Source organism: Panthera uncia, chromosome A2 (assembly GCF_023721935.1).
Source record: "Panthera uncia isolate 11264 chromosome A2, Puncia_PCG_1.0, whole genome shotgun sequence".
NCBI classification, from domain to species: Eukaryota; Metazoa; Chordata; class Mammalia; order Carnivora; family Felidae; genus Panthera; species Panthera uncia.
Window position 1 is genome coordinate 41,461,743 of NC_064816.1, and position 13,106 is coordinate 41,474,848.

The 13,106-nt window shown below is 37.1% G+C and overlaps 2 pseudogenes; both read right to left on the reverse strand.

Moving 5' to 3' along the window:
• LOC125930372 (atlastin-1-like) overlaps positions 1-6,421 on the reverse strand; it is a 124,741-nt pseudogene extending 118,320 nt beyond the window's left edge.
• Positions 6,422-11,726: 5,305 nt separating this feature from the next.
• LOC125930980 (protein S100-A11-like) lies at positions 11,727-12,036 on the reverse strand (annotated as a pseudogene).
• Between the last annotated feature and the right edge of the window lie 1,070 nt (positions 12,037-13,106).

Genomic DNA, 13,106 nt, shown 5'->3' on the forward strand with positions numbered 1-13,106 from the left:
AAATGCAAGGTAGATGTGACTGCATTTGGACTTTCTAAAAGAATTGTAGGCAATGTATGCTCAGAAACCACCTGCTGTTTTGGAAATAGACTTTGGAGTTGATGGTTGAAGTTACAGATTTTTTTCTAAAGCAACATAGAAGTAACAAGGATTTGGCTGAGGATAAAGACATTTTCCTCCTATGCTACCACTAACTGCTTTCTAAATATTTATTCTTAAATACAATGTTCATAATAATATGTAAGAAACAAGTTGGTGCTCTCTTAGTTACACTGTGTATTTAACATGAACTCAAAAATGAAACACATCTCAATCCATAACCTCCCCACTTACTGGTTAAAGAGTCAGAGTTAAGGAGACTCATGGGGGATTCTTGACCTCATTTTCATTCTTGTGTTTCATAACTTCTGGCCTTCAGCTCCTTATTTGCATATACAATAGTGTCTAGTAATCAATCAACATGTTGTACATTCTATAATGACCATGTAATTAGCATGCCCTCTGCATTATTTCTGACCCCTTACAGAGAGCATAAAGATGTTGATTGCTTTGAACATGGAGACATATGACTTTGGGAGCACGATAGGGCAAATTGAAAAATTACAATTCATACTGGCTCCTAGATTTATTGTTTCTGTTTTTGGAAAGAAAAATGAGTTTCCTATTAGTTGTTGTAGTGTTCACTTATTTTTCAAAGCCGCTTGAAATTAGAAAGATATTTAGTTGTTTACTAAATCTTACCTGATTATTTTTTTCCTAGGGGGAAAGTAGTATAGATTTGAAGTCCATTAAATAATACTTAATTTATTCTTTTATCTGAATTTAGGATTAAATGTCACTTTTGGTTTTTATCCATATTTATTCCATTTGAGAGCAATGTTTTCTCAAATACCTCAGTTACCTTCAGATGAGCTATTTTCTAAGGGATACACATTAACTCCTTCAAAATCAGAGATATCGTGTGGTAGCTGCCTTAAGGGCATCTCTGAAGCTCCGAATATTTTTGCAAAGATTGATTTAGATGAAGCATGAATACTCACACAAAATACCAATACTGACTAATTATTCCTTCCTTTAGGACACAGATGTTTACCATGACATACCCTTGTTCCCTTCATTGCTAGAGGTATTGCCATAGATAGTAAAATAAGTGAAATCAGAATTTGTTTGTACTGCCAGGCTCCATCACCTATCATCTAAAGTGTATTTGATTTTTGTCATATTTTGCTAAGAAATTATTAATGCTGGTTTGACTGAATTAAAATATGTCATTTGTATCTGAAATAGCAAAATGAAATCCTGAGGAATGATGAGTTGCTGGAAAGATAATTGGAATGAGTAGAATATCTTAATTTATCATGTTAAGAAATTTATTTCTATGCTTTCAATCTGTATTCATATATACTGGCTCCAAATGTAATGACATATACTCCCCTAGCATTAGATTTCTTTCAAGGGAATATGTTTTTCTATGACTCTCATTTTATGACTGAAGAAAGAATAAAAAATATATGTATTTAGAATAACTAAAATTAAGCAAAAGGTCAGTCCAAGAACATCCTCCATGCTTATATGATTAATTCTAAGGTATACGTGTATAGAAAATGGGGACCATGTATGATATTCAGAATCTTAAAGATGTCCCCCTAGATTTATTTTTCTGTTTACTCAATCAAACACTAATCTAGGTACTGCTGTATAGCGATTTTGCAGACGGAACTAAGGTTACTGGCCAACTCATCTCAATTTGGGGAGGTAATTTTAGATTATCAGGGTGGGTCCACTGTAATCACATGGGGACCCTAAAAGCAAAGGACCACTGCAAAATATTTAGGCAGAAGAGTGGGGTAGTGTGGGGAATAAGCTTAGGAATGTCCCAGGCTTACACCAGTGGTTAACAAGGCATAAAGAAGTACAAAGCCATAGGATGCTCACACCTGATTTTGGGTAAACAAGATCAGGACCCCAAGATACAGCAGAGGGGTAAAAAGGCACCCAGGATGGAGAGGGGTGTGCAAAGGCACCCAGGATAGAGAGGGGGTGCAAAGACACCCAGGATAGAGACAGGGCAAAGTCCCCCAATACAAACATATATGAGGTAAGCAAATTAGGCGTTCAGGGTGAAAACGCCCCCCAATTTAGTACTATAGAAAGGGGCTTTCACAGGAAGGAAGGACCAAATTAGGTAAGCAGGTAAATAGGGCTATATGCTGCCTAGAGCAGAGATGATTAACAAAAGAAAAGGTGCCTTGTTAACAACCCATTGGTGTAAGTCCAGGGGATTCCTAAGCTTATTCCCCACAGGGAAGAAAGATGAGGCAGAGAGAAAAGAATCCAGAGATTCAAAGATTCATCATTATTGGCTTTTAAGGGAGTCAGTAAGTAGCCTGGAAATAAGGTCTCTAGAAGGTGAGAATGACCCATGTCAGACAGCCAGCAGTGAAGTAGGGACTTCATTCCTATGACCTTATGGCACTAATGCAGTTAGCCCAGACATACTTTACTGGCCTTGGGATGCTACAGAACAGTCAGCTCATAAATTTCTTTTGTTTTAAGCCACTAATTTTGTGGTGATTTGTTTTGATAACAATGGGGGGAGAATGCACTGTGTTTACCTGCACCCGAGATTCTTAAGTAGGCAAACCTCACATTGCTAACTCACTTTGGAGAAATTTCACCTCTTCGCCGTATTAGCACAGTTCTACCTTTTTAGCGATGTGTCAGGCAGTGAACTGACTCATTGAAAAGAAAAAAAAAAGCCAAGTAGACTCTAAATGACCATTTTTATTTTACTGTTAAGATTAAGTGTTTTAAATATTTTTAACTAGTGTACTGTAACCAAAGTGACCTTTTCAGAATCCACATCTCATCCAAGGTCCCATTTCCCCATCCTTCCCCACCATCCTTCTTGCTTAAACCCTTTCAATGGCTTCCTTGTGCAGTTAGGACAATAGGACACTTTAAAAAAAAAGTTTCTGCCTGATTTGGCTTTTACTTACCTCTCCAGGTTCATACTCATTTTTTTTTTTTTTTATGATTCCTCCTCATGGCATGTTTTCGTTGTATCTGCATCCCTTTATCTACTTGCTGCCTGAAAGCATGCTAAATAGTTAATAGCACAGGCTCTGGAGTTACAGTCTCCTAAATTCAAGTCCTGGCCTTGCCACTTCTAGCTTTGTGACCTCAGGAAAAATACTTAACTTCTCTGTGCCTCAATTGTCTCATCAATATGAGGGGGAAGATTATACTACCAACTGTATTAGTCTACTTGGGCTGCCGTAACAAAGTGCCAGAGTGAGCGACTTAAACTACAGAGATTTCTTTCTCACACTTCTGGAGCTTGGATGTACAAGATCAAGATGTCCACTGATTTTGTTCTTGGTGAGACCTCCTTACAGATATCCTTGCAGATAGCCCCTTTCTTGCTGTGTTCTCCCAGGGCATCCCAGGGTGGGTATGATAAGAGAGAGATATTCTATTCATGTTTTTTCTCATATAAGGACGTCAATCCTATAGAATTACCAATCTCCCCTTACAAAACCTTATTTAACCTTAATTGTCTGCTAAATTCCCTGTCTTCAAATACAATGAAGGTTTGGGCTCAATACATAAATTTGAAAAGAACACAATCTAGTCTATAACCCCTGCTTTGTCATTTGAAATATTTATTTATTTGTGTCACTTCTGTTTTCGTCATGCTGTACATTTTTTTCACTGACTCATTTAATGAGCATCTATGCAGAGTTCTGATTCCAGACATAAGCAATAAGCACAAGTATAATTTAGATATTTTTCTTCTCATGGGGCTGAGTAATTATACACCTACAACCACAAATGTAAAGCAGTGATAGCTATTTTTTAATTTAACACATATTTCTTATGTATAATCAAAATATATTTGCTTCTCTATTCTCTTGCTAATGTGTTTGATCAGATTCAGCAGTAAAAACAGTCAAATAATTTGGTCAAATAGCCATTTATTGATAAATTAGTCATTTGGAACTATTTCAACCAGTAGAGTTAAGTGGACTTATTTGGGATATAAACAAAGCTTTATAGTAGAAGAGTGTTTCATTCGAATGCAATGAGTCTTGTTGGGTGTTTTATTATAAGCTAAGCATATTAAAAGATTATAAGAAAAAATGCATATAAAGCACTTTGCCCAGTGCATGGCACATAATGAGTGGGTTTTTTTTTGTTGTTGTTGTTGTTGTTTGTTTTGTTTTCGGAAATACTTGATTCCTACAAAGTGTGATCATTTTTCTAGGAAACAGGACATATCATAAACGTGACAAGAATGTAGTTCTTTTGGAGGAAAGGGATCTTGAACACAGAGTTTAATATCAACCAGGATGGCTGCTACTAAGAATGGAGGATAAGGGGGGACCTGGGTGGCTCAGTCCGTTAAGCATCCGACTTTGGCTCAGGTCATGATCCTGTGGTTCGTTAGTTCCAGCTCCATGTCAGGTTCTGTGCTGACAGCTCAGAGCCTGGAGCCTGCTTTGGATTCTGTGTCTCCCTCTCTCTCTGCCCCTCCCTACTTGGTCTCTGTCTGTCTCTCTTTCAAAACTAAACATTAAAAAATAGATTAAAAAAAGAATGGAGGATAGTAAAATAGTGATAGAAACAAGTAGGGTTGCTGAGCTACTTTTGACAGGAGGTCAGGGGAAGATCTAGGACAGGTAACAATTAGTTTATCTCCCAGTGCTCAGAGGTTGAAAAAGAGTTTGCCTAAAGCCAAGGTCTTCAGCTCTGTGATTGTCCTTTATTTTGCCAATGAAATCCCCCCTCTTTCTCTGTGCAGTCCATTGTGGGTGTCTTTTCTTAATGGAAGATGTGTCAGAAAATGGACTTAATAATTTTGTTCAGCATCAAGTATACCAAACTGATCAGTTAGTAATATAAATATTTATGTTACTTTGTTCTCATTTCCACCAAGAAGGACAATTAAAAAAATTCTCCCTGGTGGTGGTAATATCACACATAAAACAGAATCTCAGTATGTACTTGTTTATTTCTATTTTCTTTTGCATTAATTGCCTATTTATTGTAAAAGTCTAGTTAATTTTCACTGTACAAAATTTTGCCAGTGTTGCTTTATGTGTTTAATTACATCATTTAATTATTTGCATGATTTAACAGCCCATAGGCTACCAGAGAAATAATCGTTTTAAAAGCTTGATGTTGCTGACTCTTTCTGAAGGAAAATTGGAAAAGATTCAACTTGGAGAATGATTGATTTCTTAGTGATATCTTCCTGTCATAAACCCAAGATATTTGAGAAAGACATGTTATAATTTTTCCACAGCATAGTGAACTGCCAGATACCAACATCTTAAAAACTTGAAGGTATTAAAAGGAGATTTGTGTACCAACAGTAAAACTTCACCAATGTCCTATGGTTTCTATTTTGAATAAAATAACTTTTAAATGTCCTAGCAGTCAATGGGAATTCAGAACTATTTTATTCAGTGATTCAGACAACTGGAAAAAGCATCGTTTAAATTGTAGGCATACTGTGTTTATGAAGAAGGTTCTCCAAGAAATGTTAACTGTAGTGAGCATTCTAATGATGGCTGTGCAAATATTAAACAGCCTCTACAATTATGTTTCTGTTTTCTTTTCACTATTGAATGTTTACATTCTTTAAGCATCGCTGATCGATAGCTTTCATTGACTTTGTTTTCTCCTTTCTCAGCTCTTTCTTTACTTATTTTGCTTAATGCATTTCTTCACATGGCGGTTTATTTATTTATTTATTTATTTATTTATTTATTTCACTGTTGATGTGGGGGGAAAGATTGACCTCTTTTTATTAACAGCTTGAATTATCAGCGGGCACTGAGGTTTAGTGCCAAGTAAAGAACACACAGACGAGCTTATTTTTTATCCAGTACCACTTTTAACCTTGAATACAGACCTCTGGGTAATGTCACATGGGATTCTTGCTGAATATTTGCTGAGGGCTTCTTTTATGCTTGTCTCAGCCTTGGTTTAAAACAACATCAGGAGAAAGGATCGCCAAACTGCTTTCAAAAAGGTCTTTTCTCATTTGCCCTTTCTCTCCCAGACTTTTTCACCACTCTCGCTTTCATGAATACTGAGCTGTGTCTTAACTCTCTACACTCTGTGTGTGTAAGGACTCAGTGGTTTTAAACATTTAAACATGACACAGAAATTCACTGTGACAGGATTCAACCCATAATCTCTATGGGCAAGTCCCCAAACCTGGTCTCCCTATTGTAATCTTCTCATTGAAAGACAAGAACATCACCATCCACTCCTTGTACAAGCCAGAAAACCAGCAGTCATCCTTGCTATCCTTCTTTTCTCTCACTGTGAAGTTCAACAAAAAATTCTGTCGCTGTTCATTCCTAAACACGCCACATTTCTTCCCAGTTCTGTCCATCTCCATGGCCATCACCACTAGTTTAGAACAAGTGTTTACTATCTCTTGTCTGGAGGGGGAAACTTCCTAACTGATTAATCCACAGTCACTTTTGGGTCTTTTTTAATTGCCATAACACTGAATTTATCTGAATAAATATTTAATGATATCACATGCTTCATCTCGTACATGAAACACTTCCATGGATTCTCGTTACAACTAATATGATCTATAAAATCCTGTTTGTTTTTGCTCCTTTTTACAGCTTCATTTCAACCTATATGTCCCAAACACCTTTTTTGTTTTTCAATTAGACCATGTCCCTTCTATTATAAGACTTTAGCACATACTGTTCCTTCTACTGAAAACTCTTATCTTCATCGGTACCCTCTGACACACATACATACGTACATACATAAAATCAGTTTTTGCAAAATTATTTCCTTCTTATTTATTCATGTTTTAGATTGTAGTTACAATGCTTTCTTCCATGGACAACACTTCCTAACCTTACTAACTAGATCAGTTATCTCCTATGTGATACTTAGCTCATGTTTCATTTTACATTTATTTCTAGGATTAATTAGGTTGTGGCTGAAATTTCTATGACGGTAGGCTCCATATTTGTTTTCATTTAATATCCGATCCTTGACATCTGGCTTACTGTCTGACATAATATCTACTCCATAAATATGTATGGAAAAAAAACTAGCCTTTGTTTAGTACACATAAAAGAAGTGCAACTCATTTTCTACCTAACATTTCTTCATGTATTTGAAGAGAACCACCATGCTTCTCATTCTGACTTGGACCTTCTTCAGGAATAATTTCCTTCATTTATTTAATCAGTCTTTATATTAAATGCTTTTGTGACCCCTTACAATCTTGATCATCCCTCCCTGAGTATTCCTTTCACTGTCTAGATGAAATATAGATAACTCTGGAAGTGGTATGCCCAGAAATGAACCCAATATTCTATGTAACATTTTTTTCCTGTACATATGTCTCTCACCTTCCCTGTTCATTCAGTTTTATAGAGAATCGAAGATTAGCTCATAAAGTAGCCATCATGGAACCATTATTAGACTAGCCACCCTAATCTGTTTTTGAGGCAACTTATTTAATATTTTTGACATAATTCCCGATTCGGTTTAGTGTACAATACAATAGTTCTTTCTTATTCACTTTATTCATTTTAAACTATAGTGAACTTAGAATCGTAAATATCTGGATGTAAAGATTTTTTATTTTGATGACTGTGTTTTTGAGATGAGGAAATGGAATCCAAAACAAAATTATGTGCCCAAGGCCCTGGGAAACATCAAAATTAGAACTGGAATACAGCTTTCCTGACTCCTAGCCTAGGAAAAATGTAAAGATATACCAATGTTGATTAATGATTGGAATAGCATCTTGGGAGAGCCTTTTAAAGAAAACTCTATTTTTTGCATTATTTTGTACCTATTTTATACCCACTATTCAAGATTCTGTTTCATTTTATCTGAATGGAATTTGTCTATCAGCAGGAAGGAAGAAAAAATCCCATGGTGATTCTTTTAATCTTACAATTTATGTAGCTAATGTATTAAACAACTAGTATTTATTTTTATTATTTTTTTTCAATTTTTAGAGGAAGAGAAGGCATGAGTGGGGGAGAGGGGCAGGGATACTCTTAAGCAGGTTCCATACTCAGCATGGAGCCTGACGCGGGACTTGATCCCACAACCCTGGGATCATGACCTGAGCTGAAATCACTAGTCAGACACTCAACCTACTGAGCCTCCCAGGTGCCCCAATGGTTTGTATTTTAGTAACCTGCTATTATAGTTGCTATTAAAATAATGATAATGGTGTTGTTGCTAATAATTAGATGCAAGAGAGAAATGCCATTCAATACTTATATAAAAATGAAACACTGCTAATTTTTAAAAAGTTTAATTATGTAGGTAGCACTGTATGAACATTTAGGAAAACTATGTTTTTCCTTTAAGCTGGGATCCCTCTGTATTAGTAGCCCCCTTGATTTCCAAGTTTTTGTTGTTGTTGTTGTTGTTTCTTTGATTAAGAGGAGTAAAACCTCCTCGTTCTATTTCTGATCCTCCCAGCCGCCAATCGTGAGAACGTATGCCACACCACCCATATGTTCGTCTCCAGATGGCTAGCCTGCTTCTCTCAGTTCCCCCACCTGCCTGGGCCAAAGGCATGCTGTGCTCAGAACCCCATGTATAACAGGGAAGATGCTGGCGCCTGCTGTCATCTGTGCACTCTCACGTCCACAGCTTCACAAGAGAACAAGAGAGGAAAGAAAGAAAGGCAGGGGTGAGGGGAGCAAACAGAGAGTTAAGGGAGGGGGAGAGATGGGAGGAAAAAAGCAAAGGAAAATGGGGAAAGAAGGGAGGGAAAGATTATAATTCAACAAGAAAAGTGTAGATATTTTATGATACCCCGTTGTTATTTTGACAATTTAAGGAAATGCATACAGCATACTCAAATATAAAATCAGTATCCTTTAAATATAGTTATATAAAACAAAACACAAATTCTTGTTCTGACATTAGAACTGATGCTGTATTGAACTGGCCCTGGACATGAATGATGGTAGATAAAAAGCTTCAAGTGGTTTTCTGTTGTTTTGTAGGGAAGGCGCCATGCATTTGTGTGCCATGTGTCATATATGTTGCTAAGAAATAATATGCAAGATATAAAACACATGTTGCTGATGTATATAGTCATAATGTGTTTGAGTTGCAACTCAAGTTGAAACTCTAGAATAAAAGAGAGATGACAAAAATCACAAAGGGGATTGCCTCTCTTTTAACTTTATTTCCTCTCTGATTTTCACCCAGTGTACCATCCTCAACCTACATCAGAATCACCTTGGACAGTCAAAGAGAACCATGCAGCAGTTAATCAAGGTTGTTGTAAAAGTTTGTCATAATGCCCCAAAGCCTTCCTTTCTCAAGAAAAGTAAAAGCCAAATGTTATTATGTCGAGAAGAGCCTAAAGACATGTAAAGAGGAAGAAGGGAAACTGGTTGTAAGACAGTTGCAGTAATCCAGGGGAGAGATAATGGAGGACTGGAATAGGATAGTAATGATGGAGTTGGGGAGATGTGGGTGCATTCTTGACTGGTTTAAAGGTAAGACTTATAGGGGCGCCTGGGTGGCTCAGTCGGTTAAGCGGCTGACTTCGGCTCAGGTCATGATCTTGCGGTCCGTGAGTTCAAGCCCCGCGTCAGGCTCTGTGCTGACAGCCCAGAGCCTGGAGCCTGTTTCAGATTCTGTGTCTCCCTCTCTCTGACCCTCCCCCATTCATGCTCTGTCTCTCTCTGTCTCAAAAATAAAATAAATGTTAAAAAATTTTTTTAAAAATTAAAAAAAAAGGTAAGACTTATAGATTTTCCTTATCAATAGGCCCTAGAATGAGCCAGTAAGAGATGAGTTAAGGTTAAGTCAAATGGACTTGGCCTGAAAAACTGGACAAATGAAACTGCCCTTACTTGGGTTGGGAACGAGTGTAGATGTAGAAGGCTTTGTTGGGTGGGGAGTGGGAATAGATTGGGAATTGTGTTTGAGTATGTTGATTTTGAGTTCCTGGTGGAGATTTCCATTAGGCTATGGTTGGAAGGAAAAGTCTGGGCTGTTGTCATCATAGATACTATTTGAAGAAATTATGTAGGATGAGATCCCACAGGGAATGGGTGTCATAATAAGCAATGAGGAGATGAAAGTATTGTGCGATGAATGAGACACTAATATTAAGAAGTCAAGGAGCTGAAATGAAGCCACCAAAGGAGGTTGAAAAGGAGTGGTCAGTTGGTGAAAAAATGAAGAATAGATGGTGTTCTGGAAGGCAAGTCAAAAGTTGTTTCAGGGATGGCAGAGTGATCAGTAAGTTCAGAGATAAGTGGAGAGAACATACGATTAGACATATTATTAATAAAATGAATACAATTACTAATAAAAAGAATGGTTAAGCCCAATTATTAACTATTCATACTTACACAAATCACAGTAAAATATAAAACTAAGATAAATGCTGGAAAAGAAAAGATGATATTTTATAACAATGAATAATAACAATAGAGACAGCAGAAGACATAGGGTCAGGAATCCTCCAAGGAAATGATCTTGAGGTGATGAAGGATGAAGAAGGTTGCGCACATGCACACACACACACACACACACACACACACACACAGTATATGTGTGTGGCACCTTAGATACAGGATTGTGTATGTTTAGGAGGAGATTCTTGAGAACCACCAAAGATGAGAAGTGCACCCCATTGTATCAGGTAGGATGCTTTTGGCTGCATGTAAGAAAGTTACTGAATAAAAATGTGACTTACAGACTAGGAGTTGATTAATAAATCTCAAAAATAAGTGCAGTGAGAGGTAATTCCAAGGAAGTTTGTAGTGACTTCATGATATCAGAGTTTGACATCACTTCTATAGGGACCCTCTTAATCTCCCCCTCCACATTCACTAGACAGCTGCTGCAGCTCATAGTGGCAACCGCTACAAAAAATTTCTAAGGCAAGAAAGAAGCAAGGACTTTCTTCTCACATATTTCTTCCTTTCTATCAACTAATAAAATATTTCTCAGCGGCTTTCAGCCAAGTTCACTTCAGCGTACCTGATCAGAACTAGGATCACTGGCCCTTCCTAGCTGCAATGGAAGTTGGAAATCCACGTTTCAGATGATTTGAGATTCAAGTTTGAAGGCAAAATTGTCGTGTGTTGGTAAATATTTAACAAATGGCTGTTGGGAGGGGCCACATGTTTGTACATTTATAAGGGTGTTATAAATTTCATTGCTGTAAGGGATATGTAGCACAATATTCACAAATAACCATAGTATATATAGTATTCTTTATGATAACTTTCCTATATCTTATTTATTTATACATAATATGTCCAACAAGCGTTTTCTTAACTTTGCATCTGTAGCTTTGTATCACACTGTTTTTGCAGCTCATAAGCACAGTTCAGCATGAATGTCAATTGATAATTTCATATGAGTTAATGAGTGATACAAAAGTCAAACAACAGTGAAGATGCATGTCAGAATTTTACCTATTTATCATTAATGTGAGGGCATCTTTGCTAGATCTTGTGTGTGTGTGCGTGTGTGTGTGTGTGTGTGTGTGTGTGTGTGTGTGTCTGCACTTTGAAAAACACTATTGCTTTATTACCTACCAGCAGGACTGGCCTGCATGGGGCATTGGATGCTCTGGGCTCAGTGTATGCATAGGATGTGAGGAGGAGATGAGCAGTGGGAGTTTGCTTTGAAGGAAAGGGAGTGATCTGGAGGCCAGGCCCAGGAGCCCCTCAGATTCACTTCCATAATTGGGTAGACTTTGTAAACGAGTCATGGCAAGGTTTGGCCATGCTGCCAAGAAGATTAAGAAATTTTTGGAAATCTATCTGTGATCAGAATTGAAGTCCAGGTTCTTCCCCATGTGGTCAGGATAGTAGGGTCCTTCTGGTTCTTTCTGAAGGCAGCCAGTTCTGTGTTCCTGAAGGTTAGGAACTCTGCCTTGGAGAGCATGCCATTGTTACCCTCCTTTCCAGCATATTTCTGGAAAATAGCAATCAGAGACTCGATGCACTGCTCAGTCTCGGCAAGGTTGGGCATTTTTGCCATGTCTGCATGAAGCAGGCATGGAGGCTGTTACCCTCTGTGGTGCTGCTTTGCTAGATCTTCGAATACCAGAAAAATAGTTCACAATGTGTGTTCTTTTCATAACGCAACAGCACTGATGTGACATACTTGTGACTTAATCTACATTATTAACATTTTTACATTACTCCTAGATAATTGGCAAAACAACGAATCATGTTTTGAGTTGTAGCATTTGATTTGCCTGGGTTTTTTTTGGTGGAACTATTCTCAACATTGCCAGTTTCATGCTACCAACATGACAACCCTAAATATAGAGTTGAGGTGTGCAGTGACATACCATTCTGTAGAATTTCTACTCTACACATGCAATAAATGTAAATAAACTCAAGATAATAGATAATAGTACTCACTGGTAAGATAATTAGAAGTTTTGAGCTTTTACTATAATGCTTTTAATGCAATTAATTTAATTGTGAGTTTATGGAGTTTGATTTTTGATGTCTGTGTTTAATAACCAGTTTGCAAGATTCCTGGAAATTGAACACTTGGCTCTCACAGGCCTCTTTGGATCAGGTCCACAACCAAGACATAACACCAGTAAGGAAGGAGGAAGGGGATGTTGTAGAGTTTGCAGTTTTTAAACATTTATTTTTATTTAATTTTTTTTATTTTTTAACTTGTTTTATTGTTTATTTTTTAAAATTTACATCCAAATTAGTTAGCATATAGTGCCACAATGATTTCAGGAGTATATTCCTTAATGCCCCTTACCCATTTAGCCCACCCCCCCCCACAACCCCTCCCGTAACCATCAGTTTGTTCTCCATATTTATGAGTCTCATCTGTTTTGTCCCCCTCCCTGTTTTTATATTATTTTTGTTTCCCTTCCCTATGTTCATCTGTTCTGTGCCTTAAAGTCCTTATATGAGTGAAGTCATATGATACTTGTCTATCTCTGACTAATTTCACTTAGCATCATACCCTCTAGTTCTATCCACGTAGTTGCAAATGGCAAGATTTCATTCTTTTTGGTTGCCAAGTAATTCTCCATTATATATATATATATATATATATATATATATATATATATA